General features: G+C 35.1%; 1 protein-coding gene and 1 long non-coding RNA gene across 4 annotated transcripts in view; one reads left to right on the top strand and one right to left on the bottom strand.

The window, feature by feature from the left end:
• caln1 (calneuron 1) overlaps positions 1-16,492 on the top strand; it is a 58,756-nt gene that overhangs the window by 27,572 nt on the left and 14,692 nt on the right. The gene's annotated exons all lie outside the window — the stretch shown is intronic.
• Positions 4,417-9,817, bottom strand: LOC130428567 (uncharacterized). Its single transcript, XR_008907486.1, has 3 exons — positions 9,220-9,817; positions 8,005-8,516; positions 4,417-4,910 (listed from the first exon to the last, which is right to left on the bottom strand). It is a non-coding gene; the product is annotated as an uncharacterized LOC130428567 (long non-coding RNA).

Genomic DNA, 16,492 nt, shown 5'->3' with positions numbered 1-16,492 from the left:
CTGTCAGGGCTTTAATTATATTTTATGAATCACTCCCCTGTCTTCTGCTCTTATTTAAAGTATTTATTTTCCACTGCGCTGCTGCATCAGGCTGATTTCATAAGTGCTCCATCACATCTCGAGCGCTCAGAGTAGCTCTCCAGGCAAAGCTGGGTCATACTTTACTTACTGGTGTCTCTACAACGGCAGCTCAGGCAAATAAGTATCCTACAGCAACCTCTGTGCCTAGTCTTTTATTGCATTGCATTGATGCTTATGTTCAAGGTGTTCGATGATCTACCTTATAATTATGAATTCGTATGAAATGTGCATTTTATGCACGCTCACTGCATGACAATAAAGCATAGCCATATACTGTTCTGTATATGCACGCGCACATGACACTGTCTTTTACCTAGCAAGGTTTCTCTGTGATTATTTTCTTGTGCTACATATTATGAATGGTTTTAACATCTTATAACATCTTTTCAAGCTCAAAAGGAGGGAACTAGAAATAAGCTTAATGTCTTCCACTTATTTCTACTTTCGTACGAGGCCTTTTTATAGCTTCTTTCCAGAGCTTCCACTTCTAAGAAAATTCTCAAGATTTAGATAGATAAGAGTTTTGCCAGCATTGCACTAACAGCTTTTTTGTTTACTTTCTGTTTGGTTCTGTCGTATAAGTAAATAAATAAGTCCTTTTTCCACGGTGGCATTATTCCAAACTGAACAGAACAGAAATTAGTTTTAAAGATGATGTGGTTTTAAATAAAATTTCTGCAAGAGGAGAGTAAAATGAAGAGTAATATAGCTTTGTGATGCAAAGCAATCATATTCTTCTTTTGTTAATGTTCTTTGGTTTTTCATACTTTTACTTTTTAAAATGCCATTTTGAATATTAATATTTTTCATATGTTTAGTTATGATAGTTTTGATTTTAGTTTTACAGTTTTATTAATATTTAAAATGAGGTATATGCTTTTGTCATTTTATAAATTATTTATTTTATATTTTATGTTGCTATATAAGATTAATACATTTTTATTTTATTTGGATTTTATTTTTTGTTTATTATTATAATTTTAGTACCCTACTTTAAACTTATTTCAGTTTATTTTTGAGGCAACATTTCAGTTTTTCCTTTAGTAAAGTGTTTCCAATAGTTTTTAGGTCAAGGTTTTCAGAAGCACTATTTTTTTTTTATTATACTATCATCATATTACATACATAGTTGAACCTTAAAAATATTTGTTAAACATTTTTATTCGGTTATAAATTATCTGTTGGTTGTATTTAAAACCTGAAACACGACGTTCTTTTGGACCAGCGGTGGACCAGCTTTGTTTATGTCAAATGAAATGGTCTATACACATTCATTGTCACATTTAAACATTTTTGCAATGCTATATTGCATTTGTTTTTTCCAAGTGACATGCAAAGCATATTTAGATCAGCTAATGTACCTTTAGTATAGCAATATCCTTTCTAATACTGGGTAAAAACTCAGGGTACATAGCGTCACACGGCAAGATCATACATTAGTTCATTTTTGTAAATGTAACTACTTGATAGAGTCACATTGTTATACAGCTCAAAGATGAAACCCTCTGTTATCTGCTCTTCTCTTCACAACACAATGATGAAGACGGCATATTCTGTGTTGTGTGGCTCAGCTTGAGGCTTCAGAAGAGCTGCAGATCTAGAGACATGAGAGACTGAACCCAGCGCCTTTATTTCTCAAAGATCTGAGGATAAAACACATGGGGCTCATCCATAAACGATGGTACATCAGAAATGAGCCCATCAAACCCAGATTAGCGAATTAATGCCCGTGTCTGCGTTTTAATTACTGCTGTGTGTAAAGTTTGTTAATCTGCCCCAAAGCGAGAGACCACACCGTGTCTGGCTAATGAGATGAGGATTATGTGAAAGAGATGGCGAAGAATAATGACGGATCATCGTGAGCACTCAATGAGAAATGATGAGAAAATTAGAAGAGCGAGAAAATCTGTTCCCAAAGCTCACTTCAAAGCATACGTCAAGCTCTGTGTCACAACTAATGTCCCGTCTGAAAGACACAAGCCTTGAATTAATGATGGCAGAGAACCAGCTGCAGTCTTAAAATTTGACCATAATTGCGTAAGATACCGAGTTTCAAACTCACTTCCCATCCATTTGTCCTCCTGCTAAGACGTATGTATTATTATCCAATTACACCAAGCTGCCAAGAAGATTGCTCGATATATAGAGTAGTGCAAACTGATCAAAATACTGGTCATTTATCTGATATTTTTATAACTAAAGGTCTTTGGGCCACTTCTGAGAAACTAAATGTAAACTCATGCATGAACTTACATTCATGTTTGCTTTATTATGATGATAATGTAACTAATCTTATTGTTTATGCATGAGGAGCTTTCTGGATCATAATCTATTCCAACAAATGATGTATAAATGTGTAACCATGGGCAGTCTGATCAAGTGCATGACATTGTGTGCAAAGATTTCACTTGAGAAAAATGGCTTATGATAGAGACATTTTCGAAGGTTTTGACAGGAGCGCTTATATGGTAGTTTCAGATTTGATGATCTCTATTAAATATTAACGAAAGTTTATCTCATGCAATAGGAGTGAATTCGATTTTCCAAAGTGGCAGCAGCTTAAGAAAGCAGCGCAGTCTGGATCAGTTTGCTGCTGGTCTTTTGACAGCTTAGCTTGTGTATCATTGATGTGCCTGATGAAACGAATGCAAAACCTGAGATTCACATTGGTGAATTCATAAGTTTCATTTATTCAAATATTGTTTGGTCAATATTATTATCTATTTTAACATAAGAAACCTATTTCAATTTTCAAACATACATTGCTCACGAGATCTTTTGAAAGAAGGCATCAAGACATATGGTAGAATGGAGAAAAGTGTTTAAACATATTTTTTTTAAATCTATCATTTTATCAAAGTGTGGGTGAAGAAGATTGAAGAAAAAATTTTTCAATCAGCACGATAAAAAGGAATGTTCAATGAACAGGACCGTCTCCCTGCAGTCTACAGTTACTGTACATTTGCGTAACTAGATGCACTGTTTACCACCGTGAATACTTGCCAGAGTTGGCACATTTTTTCTGCCACTTTTACTGCACATACAGTACTGGATCTTAAAGTCTCTGCAGTAAAATATCTTGTAAAAAAGATTCTTTGACCACAAAGTGAGCTATTTTCACTGTTTTAAAAACCCTTCTCCTGATTTGTGTACACCTTACAGATTCACTGATGTATAGGACAGGGAGATGCAATAAATGTGTGCACTGTATATAGAAAATGTTATAGAAACATCACCAGTTTGATGTTCAATATTATTAATCATTATATTTATTAATAACATTCGAAGGTTGAGGAATATTAATGTAAGCAAATCTTTAGAATCGACAGATATCACTCTGAATAATCAAACCATTGGTGGAGAAATTTAGTATACAGCACTTTATACAATTATGTAAATGTTGTTATATCTTGTGTAAATATGTTATGACCATAATGTAGTTAGGTAAGTTAGTTGAGTCACTTTATTGTCCACAAGTGGAAAAATGTATTTGGCTTCATCACATGAATACATTTAACATCATCATACAAATCACATAAATGTCAACAAGTTACACAATCCCTCACTCATTACTCACATTCTACACTGTAAAAAAACCGTAAAAAAACGGAAATTTTCCGGCAGCTGGGGCGCCGGAAAAAATCCGTAAAAGCTACAGAAAATATCCGTTACTTAAAATTACAGTTTTTTTCTGTAGTTATAAATACAGTTTTAATCTGTAATTTCAAACCCGATTTTACAGTTTTTATCTGTAATTTCACACCTGATTTAACAGTTTTTATCTGTAATTTCAGACCCGATTTTACAGTTTTAAACTAATTTCTACAAAATATTTTTTTATACTTCTTGAGCTTCTAAACGTTCAATTTAAGATCTAAAGATTAAAGATGTAGAAAAAGTACCATAAAAGTACAAATAAAATCACAGATTCAAATAATAAGCCTCAAGTTGAGTGTTTTTCAGGTCTTAATAAAAAACTACTTGTTTTTAAACAATAATGGACCCATAGAATTTTTTATCAAATGCATGAGTATACCAATATAAAAGTTCCTGTATGAAGCAGGGAATCGCTTTCCAAAGGCACTAGTTTCTGCCACGGCAGCAGGCTGCGGCCTGGATGTGCACATAACCACAAAGACATGAACGCAAAGACGTGTTTAGTAATGAAAAATTAATTTTGTGTTTGAATTATAAATACACATATTATTATGAATACACGCAATTTGTGTACAGACCTTCTGTGAGCTGTAATCATTACCTGTTACTGTTTTACCCGCAGTAAAATTTTGCGTGAGATGTGTGGAATATTTCATGACAAAACATGATGAATCTTGTTAAACAGACTCGCTTTTATTTCTTGCAGGAGAATAATAACAATAATGTCAAACTTGTCTGTAAAAGCTACAACTCACCAAAATCTCACTGATTACATAAGTAAAACAACGAAGCAGTACAAGAGATCAAAATCATGGACAGGTTTATACAATTCATGCAATAAAACTGATGCTCAACTATTAAAATACACTCATCAGAGGACAAAAATAACATGGATCGCAAACTTTTCTGTCTTAATTACAAATGTTGGAAACTTGCATACAACTACATGAATGAAAAAGGGAAATTTTTAACAACAGAACCAAATGTAGTTCAAGTCAGTAACACAGCCAATAATTTTAAGAGAATAATGGGTGAGTATTATTACTCCATCCATTCATAGTCTGCACATTTTACTAAACAGAGAAATAACCTTTGGACTGACCGCCTTTTGGTTTCTTGATGTTCTCTTTAGAATTTTGGATCCCTTCTCTGGGTTTATCTTGAAAAGGCATCTGTTAAAAAAAAAAAAAGACTGTAACATAATTCTCAAAGTAATAGTTTGCCTTCAAAATGAAAATGCTGTATTTACTCACCCTGTTGTTATTTAAACCTGTGTGATTTTTATTCTTCTGCGAAACACAAAAGATATTTTGAAAAATGTCGGTTACCAAAAACCTTTTGTCCTCATTGACTTCTATAGTATAGACACAAAACCAATGCAAGTCATTGGGGACCAACATTTTCTTCTTTTGTGTTTTGCGGAAGAGAGAGAGTCACAAAGGTTTGAAATGAAAAAAGGTTGTGTATATAACAGAATTTGCAATTTGAAGGTGAACTATACCTTTAATATATGTATGTGAGGATGTGTGTGTTTGAGAGTGAGTGTATGTTTGAGAGTGAATGTAAGTGAGGATTTGAGTATATGTGAGGATGTGTGTGTTTGAGAGTGAGTTTATGTGAGGATGTGAGTGTATGTGAGGATGTGTGTGTTTGAGAGTGAGTTTATGTGAGGATGTGTGTGTTTGAGAGTGAGTTTATGTGAGGATGTGTGTGTTTGAGAGTGAGTTTATGTGAGGATGTGAGTATATGTGAGGATGTGTGTGTTTGAGAGTGAGTTTATGTGAGGATGTGTGTGTTTGAGAGTGAGTTTATGTGAGGATGTGTGTGTTTGAGAGTGAGTTTATGTGAGGATGTGAGTGTATGTGAGGATGTGTGTGTTTGAGAGTGAGTTTATGTGAGGATGTGTGTGTTTGAGAGTGAGTTTATGTGAGGATGTGAGTGTATGTGAGGATGTGTATGTTTGAGAGTGAGTTTATGTGAGGATGTGAGTATATGTGAGGATGTGTGTGTTTGAGAGTGAGTTTATGTGAGGATGTGTGTGTTTGAGAGTGAGTTTATGTGAGGATGTGAGTGTATGTGAGGATGTGTGTGTTTGAGAGTGAGTATATGTGAGGATGTGAGTATATGTGAGGATGTGTGTGTTTGAGAGTGAGTGTATGTGAGGATGTGTGTGTTTGAGAGTGAGTGTATGTGAGGATGTGTGTGTTTGAGAGTGAGTTTATGTGAGGATGTGAGTATATGTGAGGATGTGTGTGTTTGAGAGTGAGTGTATGTGAGGATGTGAGTGTATGTGAGGATGTGTGTGTTTGAGAGTGAGTTTATGTGAGGATGTGAGTATATGTGAGGATGTGTGTGTTTGAGAGTGAGTGTATGTGAGGATGTGTGTGTTTGAGAGTGAGTTTATGTGAGGATGTGAGTATATGTGAGGATGTGTGTGTTTGAGAGTGGGTTTATGTGAGGATGTGAGTATATGTGAGGATGTGTGTGTTTGAGAGTGAGTTTATGTGAGGATGTGTGTGTTTGAGAGTGAGTGTATGTGAGGATGTGTGTGTTTGAGAGTGAGTTTATGTGAGGATGTGTGTGTTTGAGAGTGAGTGTATGTGAGGATGTGTGTGTTTGAGAGTGAGTTTATGTGAGGATGTGAGTATATGTGAGGATGTGTGTGTTTGAGAGTGAGTGTATGTGAGGATGTGAGTGTATGTGAGGATGTGTGTGTTTGAGAGTGAGTTTATGTGAGGATGTGAGTATATGTGAGGATGTGTGTGTTTGAGAGTGAGTGTATGTGAGGATGTGTGTGTTTGAGAGTGAGTTTATGTGAGGATGTGAGTATATGTGAGGATGTGTGTGTTTGAGAGTGGGTTTATGTGAGGATGTGAGTATATGTGAGGATGTGTGTGTTTGAGAGTGAGTTTATGTGAGGATGTGTGTGTTTGAGAGTGAGTTTATGTGAGGATGTGTGTGTTTGAGAGTGAGTTTATGTGAGGATGTGAGTGTATGTGAGGATGTATGTGTTTGAGAGTGAGTATATGTGAGGATGTGAGTATATGTGAGGATGTGTGTGTTTGAGAGTGAGTGTATGTGAGGATGTGTGTGTTTGAGAGTGAGTTTATGTGAGGATGTGAGTATATGTGAGGATGTGTGTGTTTGAGAGTGAGTTTATGTGAGGATGTGTGTGTTTGAGAGTGAGTTTAAGTGAGGATGTGAGTATATGTGTGTGTTTGAGAGTGATTGTATGTTTGAAAGTGAGTGTATGTGAGGATGTGAGTGTGTGAGAGAATGTGTGTGTTTGAGAGTTTGTGTATGTGAGGATGTGTGTGTTTGAGAGTGAGTTTATGTGAGGATGTGAGTATATGTGAGGATGTGTGTGTTTGAGAGTGGGTTTATGTGAGGATGTGAGTATATGTGAGGATGTGTGTGTTTGAGAGTGAGTTTATGTGAGGATGTGTGTGTTTGAGAGTGAGTTTATGTGAGGATGTGTGTGTTTGAGAGTGAGTTTATGTGAGGATGTGAGTGTATGTGAGGATGTATGTGTTTGAGAGTGAGTATATGTGAGGATGTGAGTATATGTGAGGATGTGTGTGTTTGAGAGTGAGTGTATGTGAGGATGTGTGTGTTTGAGAGTGAGTTTATGTGAGGATGTGAGTATATGTGAGGATGTGTGTGTTTGAGAGTGAGTTTATGTGAGGATGTGTGTGTTTGAGAGTGAGTTTAAGTGAGGATGTGAGTATATGTGTGTGTTTGAGAGTGATTGTATGTTTGAAAGTGAGTGTATGTGAGGATGTGAGTGTGTGAGAGAATGTGTGTGTTTGAGAGTTTGTGTATGTGAGGATGTGTGTGTTTGAGAGTGAGTTTATGTGAGGATGTGAGTGTATGTGAGGATGTATGTGTTTGAGAGTGAGTATATGTGAGGATGTGAGTATATGTGAGGATGTGTGTGTTTGAGAGTGAGTGTATGTGAGGATGTGTGTGTTTGAGAGTGAGTTTATGTGAGGATGTGAGTATATGTGAGGATGTGTGTGTTTGAGAGTGAGTTTATGTGAGGATGTGTGTGCTTGAGAGTGAGTTTAAGTGAGGATGTGAGTATATGTGTGTGTTTGAGAGTGATTGTATGTTTGAAAGTGAGTGTATGTGAGGATGTGAGTGTGTGAGAGAATGTGTGTGTTTGAGAGTTTGTGTATGTGAGGATGTGTGTTTGAGAGTGAGAGTATGCGATGATGTGTGTAAGGTATGTGCTTGGATATTGACTGATATTATCTTCTGTCTTACCTCTCCACAAATTCCAATGTTGCTCCTTGGTCATCTGGATAGGAAATGTTCAGGCAGTAGTATGAGGCCAACATCAACCTGATAGCATCACTGAACATGGTGATGTGGCTGTTAACAATGACCTGGTCCACAGACAACGAATTACTCGGCAGTCAAAGGAGAACATCCTATTGTAACATGAAGAAAAAAGGGATCTATAACACTGTGATAAAATAGAAAAGGAAAACCAACAAATATTAAATATAGCTTCACTTTGTCATTTTTAAACATACAACACACAATTATGCAGGGTGTACTTGGAAGTCCAGTAGAGTCCACTTCATCAGGCAATGCTATGCAACATGGATATAGGTAATGTGCCTCATTTCTGTGGAGCCCTTGATGTTGTACATTACCTTTTAAGGTCTTTACAGAAACACCACAGCTTTAAAAAGAGTAACTTGCAGACATCTTCACATTGTGAGCCTGACCTTTTCACACTGATCTTGATTTTGGCAGCTCACGCAACTTTTCTGCAGGAATAAAAAACATATAAGTGTAAGGGACATGTTAAGAGATCTACAAAAAAACAAAGAAATATGCCAAGAAATGTCTAAAATATTAAACTTACTAAAGTATTAAACGCTATTTAGGCGACATCCGCAGATATTTATATTCCTCCGAAATTCTCAATGTAGTCTAAAGAATCCAATATTCGCCAACGGCTAATTTGGCAAGTAAGTTAGAAAGAAGTCAACGTTAACAAAATGAAGAGGTCGGATGCAAAACCCTCTAAATCCGTCAGACTTCTTTTTGTGTACGTTAAAAGAGCACTTTTTATCAGGCTCCTCCATTTACTTCCATTTAACTTGTAACGATACCAGATTTTGAAGCTAAATTATTTGGGTAACGTATACAGTTACTATGTGTGGAAAGCGTTTACATTTAACAGTTAACTTTACTCAAAATCATTCTCAAACTCTTAAAATGCAATAGAACGCACTTAAACCACAAAACTAACAAACCATAAAGTAGGACTTGGTTAAAATCACCCAAAGAGAAAAATATGCACAATAACATTACCATCAACTGAGGCCTACTTTGTAAGATAAACATTTTCAAGGTTACCGTTAAACGATAACTGGTCTGCTACCAAATGTGGTAAATATTAATACATTTAAAAAATGAAAAGCTAGAACTTACACGTATTAATATAATTAGAAATATACATCTTACCTGCTTCGCCTCTAATCCAAAAATTGGCGGTAATTCTGAGGTGAGGTCCTGTCACGGTCACGCGCACTGCGCAGCTGCTCCACTGTGTGCTTTGTGAGGGTGTATCCTTCTTACATTTCAAAAATATAAAATCTTCATAGCTGTCATTTAAATATGCGCGTAGGCTACTTAAAGAAAGAATGTATTCTATGATGTTATCGTACTAAATTATGAAATTAAATGCGTGACAAAGCACTGAACGCAGCAGAACTACTTTAACAAGCGGAATAATATTGGTCAGTCAAAGTAGTGAAGTCTGATTCTGATGCGCGCCACGAACTCTTTCAGATTTAAAACTGACTCATCAGCTCTTTCAGACGAAGTAGTTTAAAAACATATCGCGTCATGGACGCATTTATATTTGAACAGAAGAGCATTTATTTCGTTCGTTTGTGTTTAATAACAGACAGCTTTGTGTTTTTCTTAATCATGCAGCTTTTATCAGAGGCGCTGGCTCACGGGCACAATCTTCAAACAACATTAGTAATATTCATCAATTAATGTCACACCAGGTCACATATCCGTTTTATTTGTAGGCTGTATGATAAAAAGTATTTGTAAAAATAGATACTTTTTTAAATAAACAATGTAGATTTTCCATTCTTTATGTTTTAACCATATTTTAAATATACGGAAAAAATCTGTAAAAAAAAATCACAGTCTATTTCAGTAATTTGACATTTTTTCCCCGTATTTCAAAAATACAGGGAAAATCCGTAAAATAAAACAAATCCACAGTTTATCTCTGTAATTAGACATTTTTTTCCTGTTTTTCAAAAATACAGAAAAAAACTGTCAAATAAAACAGAAAAATTCTGTAAAATTACGTTTTTTTTTTACAGTGTAGTATTTAAAATTCTGACAGCAGTTTGCACAGTGACATTTGATACACATTTTTTCCTGGTCCAGATATGTAATATTCAGAGGATGAGAACAATCTTCAATGATAACCTGCGTTTTTTGTTTGACTCTTGTCCGATAGATTTCATTCAGTTGTCTTTGTGGTTGTCCTACAATTGCACTAGCATGTTTAACTACTCGACACAGTAAATCAAAATTTTTCAATAAATGGGAAAACACTAAAAAATAATGAAATACTGTGTTGTCAAAGTTGACAAGCATATTTAATACTTTTTATTGCTGAGACATTTGCAAAACCCATTGACAAACATAAAGGATGATTACTAATAATTATTTATGCAAAAAAATCAGATGGAGATACAAGGTTTCAGACGGACAGTAGCGATATGATATCATGCATCAGTACAGTGTAGAGATATACTGTATATTAATACTTTATCATTATTCAATTTATAAACATACAATAGCTTATATTTGGTTTACTCCTGAAAAAGTTCATGAGGCTTTACAGCATCTTTCGATAAACATTATTCTGGCAACACAAAAAAATCACATACAGGATGTTATTTTTATTTTTGGCCGAACTGTTTCGTGTACGTTCTTATGGAGAATGGTAGTGTAGGTGGAATGAATTATGAAAATCTGTGAAATAAAGTATGAGAGGAGACGCAGCAGGCCGCAGGTGATTACAGTTCTAGACACCATTTTTAACTCCACACTTATGACACACTAACATTAACTTTCCTACATCCTGGAATGGGGCGCCCACTTCACTGTAATGTGACAAAGCTAGAATCACAAACAGAAATGTTAGTTATCAATGACACCAAATGAATCCTGCAATGATTTACATCCTTGCTTTGAATCATGTCTACAGTACATGTTCCTAGATCAAATGGAACAAGGTCTGCGTCTGATAAAAGGTGTACCTTGAAAACATAGTGAGTTGCTTTGGTTAAACATCTGCCATATTTAAACAAAACATTGTTTTGGTTCAGTACTTTGTGATGGTTGTTGACCAAGGCTGAGATGATGATCGACTCTAAAGGCTGTCTGGATGCAGGATGAGTCTTGTTGCTCAGATTAAAGTGACGTTGAAGTATTGAAGAGGTGCTTTTCTGTTGCTCATCTAGTAAATCATTTTTCTATCAATTCTCTGCGAACCCCTGTAGTGTTTAAAAGCATAGCTTGTATGTATGTGCAGAAAGTTGTTTTGGATATTAGTTATATGTTTTATATTATCAGTTTCCAACCATTTAGCCTATGTTATTGAGCTATTTTTATTTCATGCAACTTTACACATTTACTATTACTATTACTGTATTAGTTAATACTCCACTAGGTATGGAATTAATATTGTATGTTTTAGTCTCCTGGAACACACTACAAACATGATTATCTTATATAACCACTAAAAATAATAATAATTCAATAGTAACCATGATTTTTTTTATTGATTTAATGTTGTTAATGTTAAATCCAAAAAAAAACACATACAAAATTTTTTTATAATGGTTTTAATGCTAATGGTTCATAATAGTAACCATCAGAATTTCTATAAACGTTTCTATTGTTTTTCTTAGCAAGGATGCATTGCTGAAAAAACAATAGAAACCCAATTCTAATGGTTTCCATTAAAATACATTATTAAGCACAAGCTTTTTACATTAACTGATAATATCCAAATTTGTCCTATGGGGTGAAAGCAAAAATATAGGGAAAAACAATTAGGAATAATATTTCAATAGTGTTTTATATTATAAACATAAAAAATAATAATATCAAATATAATACTAAAAGTTTGTTTTTTAAATTTTGATATGTCACACTGAAGGACACGATTTATTCATCAACTACCCATTTATTGTTCAACAATGCCAAAATTTCTGAAGAATGTCCTTAATTTGATGGTATAAATAAAGTGTTTATAATGCTAATACTTAAGAACTTACAAGGTTTCTAGAGAGCAAAGGTCATACTTTCATCGCATATTTTCATCATTCTGGTTAGTTTTTTAGCTTTAAATATTTTTGTTTTTTAAACAAATCAGCTGATATCAGATTTATTACATTATATAAATTACAAGTAAATTACATTAGCTACTGTAGCAAGTTAAAAGTTAATCCAGCCAGTATTATTTTGGGTAACCAGTAGAAGAGCTGTTACTTTGCTAAACTTTACACAGTTACACAACCCTTTCAAGAAATTGTTTACTTGAATTTTATAGCATAGAAATAGTTAATTTAATACATGAATTATACGTCAAATATCAATATTAATTAAATCAAAAAGTTTTATTACTAGCCAGAGCGATCAGCAAACACAGACCCAAAGTTACCTTCAGGCCAGGCGCGTTCATCCAATGAAGTTCATAGAGACAAGGCAGAAGTTGTAGCATTCACCTAAACCAAAGTCATGATTTTATTATACCCTATTTGCATTTTATTGTTATTATAAAGGCTACATGTATGTATGAGTGTATGTATGTGTATGTATGTATTTATATATATATATATGGAAATATTTGGCATAGTATGGCCTGCGTGGTTTCAACGCCATGTAGTCATTAGAGTATGCAGTTGGCTTTTGTCAATAGAAAGTCATCTGTTTTTAGAGAGTGACTTAAATGGAGTCCTTTATGTTTCATTGTGCCCTCGGGCTCTGACCCTTTATTCCATATTTGGCTGTCAAGCGATGACTTCGATAAGTCAAGTACTGCTTTCAGATATTTAATGTTTATCGTTTGAGTCTACTATTAAGTAAAAAATGAACGAAATCTACCATAGCCTAAGTGCTGCATTATACATAACAATTATTTGCTTTTGGCAAACTAAACAAACCCTTAAAAGGTCTTCTGTGACAGAGTATGGCCACGAACAAAAGCAACCATTTCAAAGGCATTGCGCAGATGGAGTATCTCTCCCTTCAGGATGCTCAACGTCACATTATTGTTGTGACAGTAAAGCAAAAACATTAGAACTACAGTACATCACAGACTGATGTAGTGCTTCTTCCTCTAATATAACTTTAAAATCAATACCCTTTATTTTTATTCCACAGGAGAGGAAAGACAGACAGGAAATGAGTGGAAATGAGAATGTATAGCTCTCTCCAGGTATCACAGAAACAACAAGCTGGAAGAGTATCATTGAAAATGAGGTCAAGAGGATGTCACTCAAAAACACAGGTTGTTAAAGGGGTGCAGAAGTACATTTGTTCCCCCTGTAACGAATGACAGTCAATACTATTCAAATGAAGACAAAGAACATGTATTAGAAGAGTCAATAGAGCCGGTGTTGGTTTTATGTGGTAATAAGTAAAGATGAAGTCTTGCGAGGCTGCAGGTGTGCTTTATAAGAGAAGGTCATACGTCTGAAACATGGCTGTGGATTTCAGTGACTCATGCAATATAATGTGTCACTCCTGTCTGGCTGTCACAGGGGGTCATTGTGCTTCTGATGTGCCTTTCTGTAAGGCAGAAATTCTTTATAATAATCTGCGCGTCGAACACTCTCTGCGTAATATCTGTGACAAGCTTCTGGAGTCGGTGAACTCTGAATGAGATGATGTTACCCACTGGGAGTAATAATGTACTTGACAAATGATATCAGCCACTAAACACGTCTGTGGGGTTGATTATCAGAAAGTTAACATCTGACCTACAAATCTAAGATATAATAGTTCAGTGATGTAACGGTTTATTTGGCCTGACGCCTGATTGAAGATTGCATGACTACCTGTGTCTTATTATTTGTCTTCATCTGGAGGACTGAAGAGGGAAGAGATGCTATTGCATTACCTTTCTTCTTATCTTTTGTTCCGTTCTTTACTTTAAGTGATCAGATGACTGTTGGATAGTTCATCCAACTGTGAAAATGATGTCATCATTCACTCACCCTCAGAACTGCATACATTTCTTTGTTCTGCCTAACATAAAGGAAGATAGTTGGAAGAATGTCCGTAACCATCAGATCTCACTCCCATAGTATTTATTTTCCCTACTATGGCATTAAATGGGGGATAAGAACTGCTTGACATTCTTTCAAATTTCTTTCTCTTTGTTCATCAGAAAAAATACATTTATGCAGAATTTTTACTTTTGGGTGAACTATCCCTGTAATATAATCAAATGAACTTCATATTTCAAGTTGAGAAGAAATTGCTCTTGGATTTTAATTCTTTGCAGAAAAAACTGCTCTCATGGATACACAAACTGATGTTCTGATGATGACAGTTTAGTTTTGTGTCTTATGGTCGGATGCTGACTGTCCAATTGCCAAAAATGGTCCTAATATGCTTTTTATGTTTCATTACAGTATTTTGTATCTCTTTACAATCATTTTCTTTTTCTCTATAGCTTTGTTATTTTGTTTCTCTAGTGCTTTTTTAATGTTTTTTTTTGTTAATAAATATGTTGTGTTCTGTGTTACATTTTTATGTTCCTTGCTTTCTGAAATGGAGGCAAGTCTTGAGGAGCCGAGTGCTTTATCTCTGCAATCAACAAACCTCTCCTGCTTCTGCCTGTTTCCACAATCCCTGTGTGGCGGCTGTCACTAGCACACACAGAGAAAATTGCAGCACACACACACACATAATAAGACTAACACGAACACAGACGAACACATAGCCTCCCCCAGCAGGATTGACGACATAGCGGAAATTACCACAAATTGAATTGGGTATTATTAGATATGATTATCTCTTTTTAAGTTGGAGAACGTTCACATTTGAGCGGCTCATGAAACCGTGATGATCAACTGAAATAGTGTGCCCAGTTTTAGAGAGATTTTAGATTTCTATTCATTATATTAAAGGGATAGTTCGCCCAAAAATGTAATTGTGTCTTCATTTACTCACCCCCAAATTGTTCTCAATCTGTTTAAATAACTTTGTTCTGATGAACACAGAGAAAGATATTTTGAGAAATAATTTCAACCAAACAGTTATTGGCCACCATTGACTACCATAGTAGGAAAATTTGCCTTATACATTTCTTTGTTCTGTTGAACACAAAAGAAGATATTTTGAAGAATGTAGGAAAGTAAACAGTTCTGGGGCACTTTTGACAACCATTTTTCCTACTATTGTAGTCAAAGGAACAGATCACATAAAAAAATATTTATATCATCTACTCAACCTCATGTTCAAAATCTGTATGTATTTCTTTCATTTCGTATGTCATATTTGGACTGTTAGGGTAGAATAATTGCATGTGCGCATTTGCGTGAAATGTTTTTCTATACTTTAGCCACCTCCCAGTATAGTGGGGGTCTCGAGTGGCACTGTTATTTTGGGGGTCGCGGGCTGAAAAGTTTGGAACATGACTTCAGATAAGAGATTCGATGAAAGGAAGAATGATAGAAGAACATAATTATTTGTGCACACTGTTCCTGTCATATTCTTAAACTTTTAAAAGTCGATAATTTAAAAAATTGTTTTTCTGCGTGTCATTTTTACTTGTATGACTTTCTATCTTCTGCAAAACACAACAGATAATATTTTGAAGAATGTTGGTAACCAAACATTGACCCCCATTGACTTCCACTGTATGGGCACAAAACCACAGAAACATTTCTCAAAACCTCTTCTTTTGTGTTTAACAGAAGAAAGAGTCAGGTTCTGAATAGTCTCTCATAGCCAGACATTCATACTGAAAGTCTGGAACTTATCACCGCTTTCTTTGAAAAGGCCCGCCCAAGAGGTCATATGACTGACAGGTAAAGGAACTAATCACGTTTTGTTTTGTGCCACGGCATGTTTAGAGGCGTGGAAATGTCCCGATGTACATCCAGGAACATGTCAAAAGTTAACAGAAACAAAAAGATTATTAAGTTTGCCATTTGCATCAGAAGTTCAGCCAACAAAAAGTCTGAGTCTGAGGCTGAGACTATGTTTTGAATGACATGAGGATGAACAAATACATATTTTAATTATTTTTGGTGAACTTAAGTTATGAAGTTCCCGAAAATCCAGCATACAGGTTGTGCTGTTTATTTAGCAGGTGTATAGTTTATTTTTTATAAGACTGTTCTGATTGATTGCAGTGTCAACATGAGTTCTGGACGGCCAGCGAGTGTGTATAAAATTTACATGTGTTGTCACAATGTATTCAGTCTTTATCGTCATGGAGCGAGTGCACCACTGTTTGCATATTAAAGCAGTGTGTCAAATGAACGTTGTTGTGTCCGTGGTTCCCACTTTAATTTCCGATATGTAAATGTTGCATTGTTTGCGCTCTGACAAATGCACCTCTGTTGCTGGAGAGGCTTGCTGAGACTTGGTCTCATTTGTAATTCATCACCTAAACATTCAGTCGTAAAGCAAAGCAAAAATGATTCTTTTTTCATCTTACGGTATACTTGTCTTTAAACTT

This window comes from Triplophysa dalaica, chromosome 9, assembly GCF_015846415.1.
Source record: "Triplophysa dalaica isolate WHDGS20190420 chromosome 9, ASM1584641v1, whole genome shotgun sequence".
NCBI classification, from domain to species: domain Eukaryota; kingdom Metazoa; phylum Chordata; class Actinopteri; order Cypriniformes; family Nemacheilidae; genus Triplophysa; species Triplophysa dalaica.
Note: the sequence above shows the minus strand (reverse complement) of the source record. Positions and strands in the feature narration are given on the sequence as shown.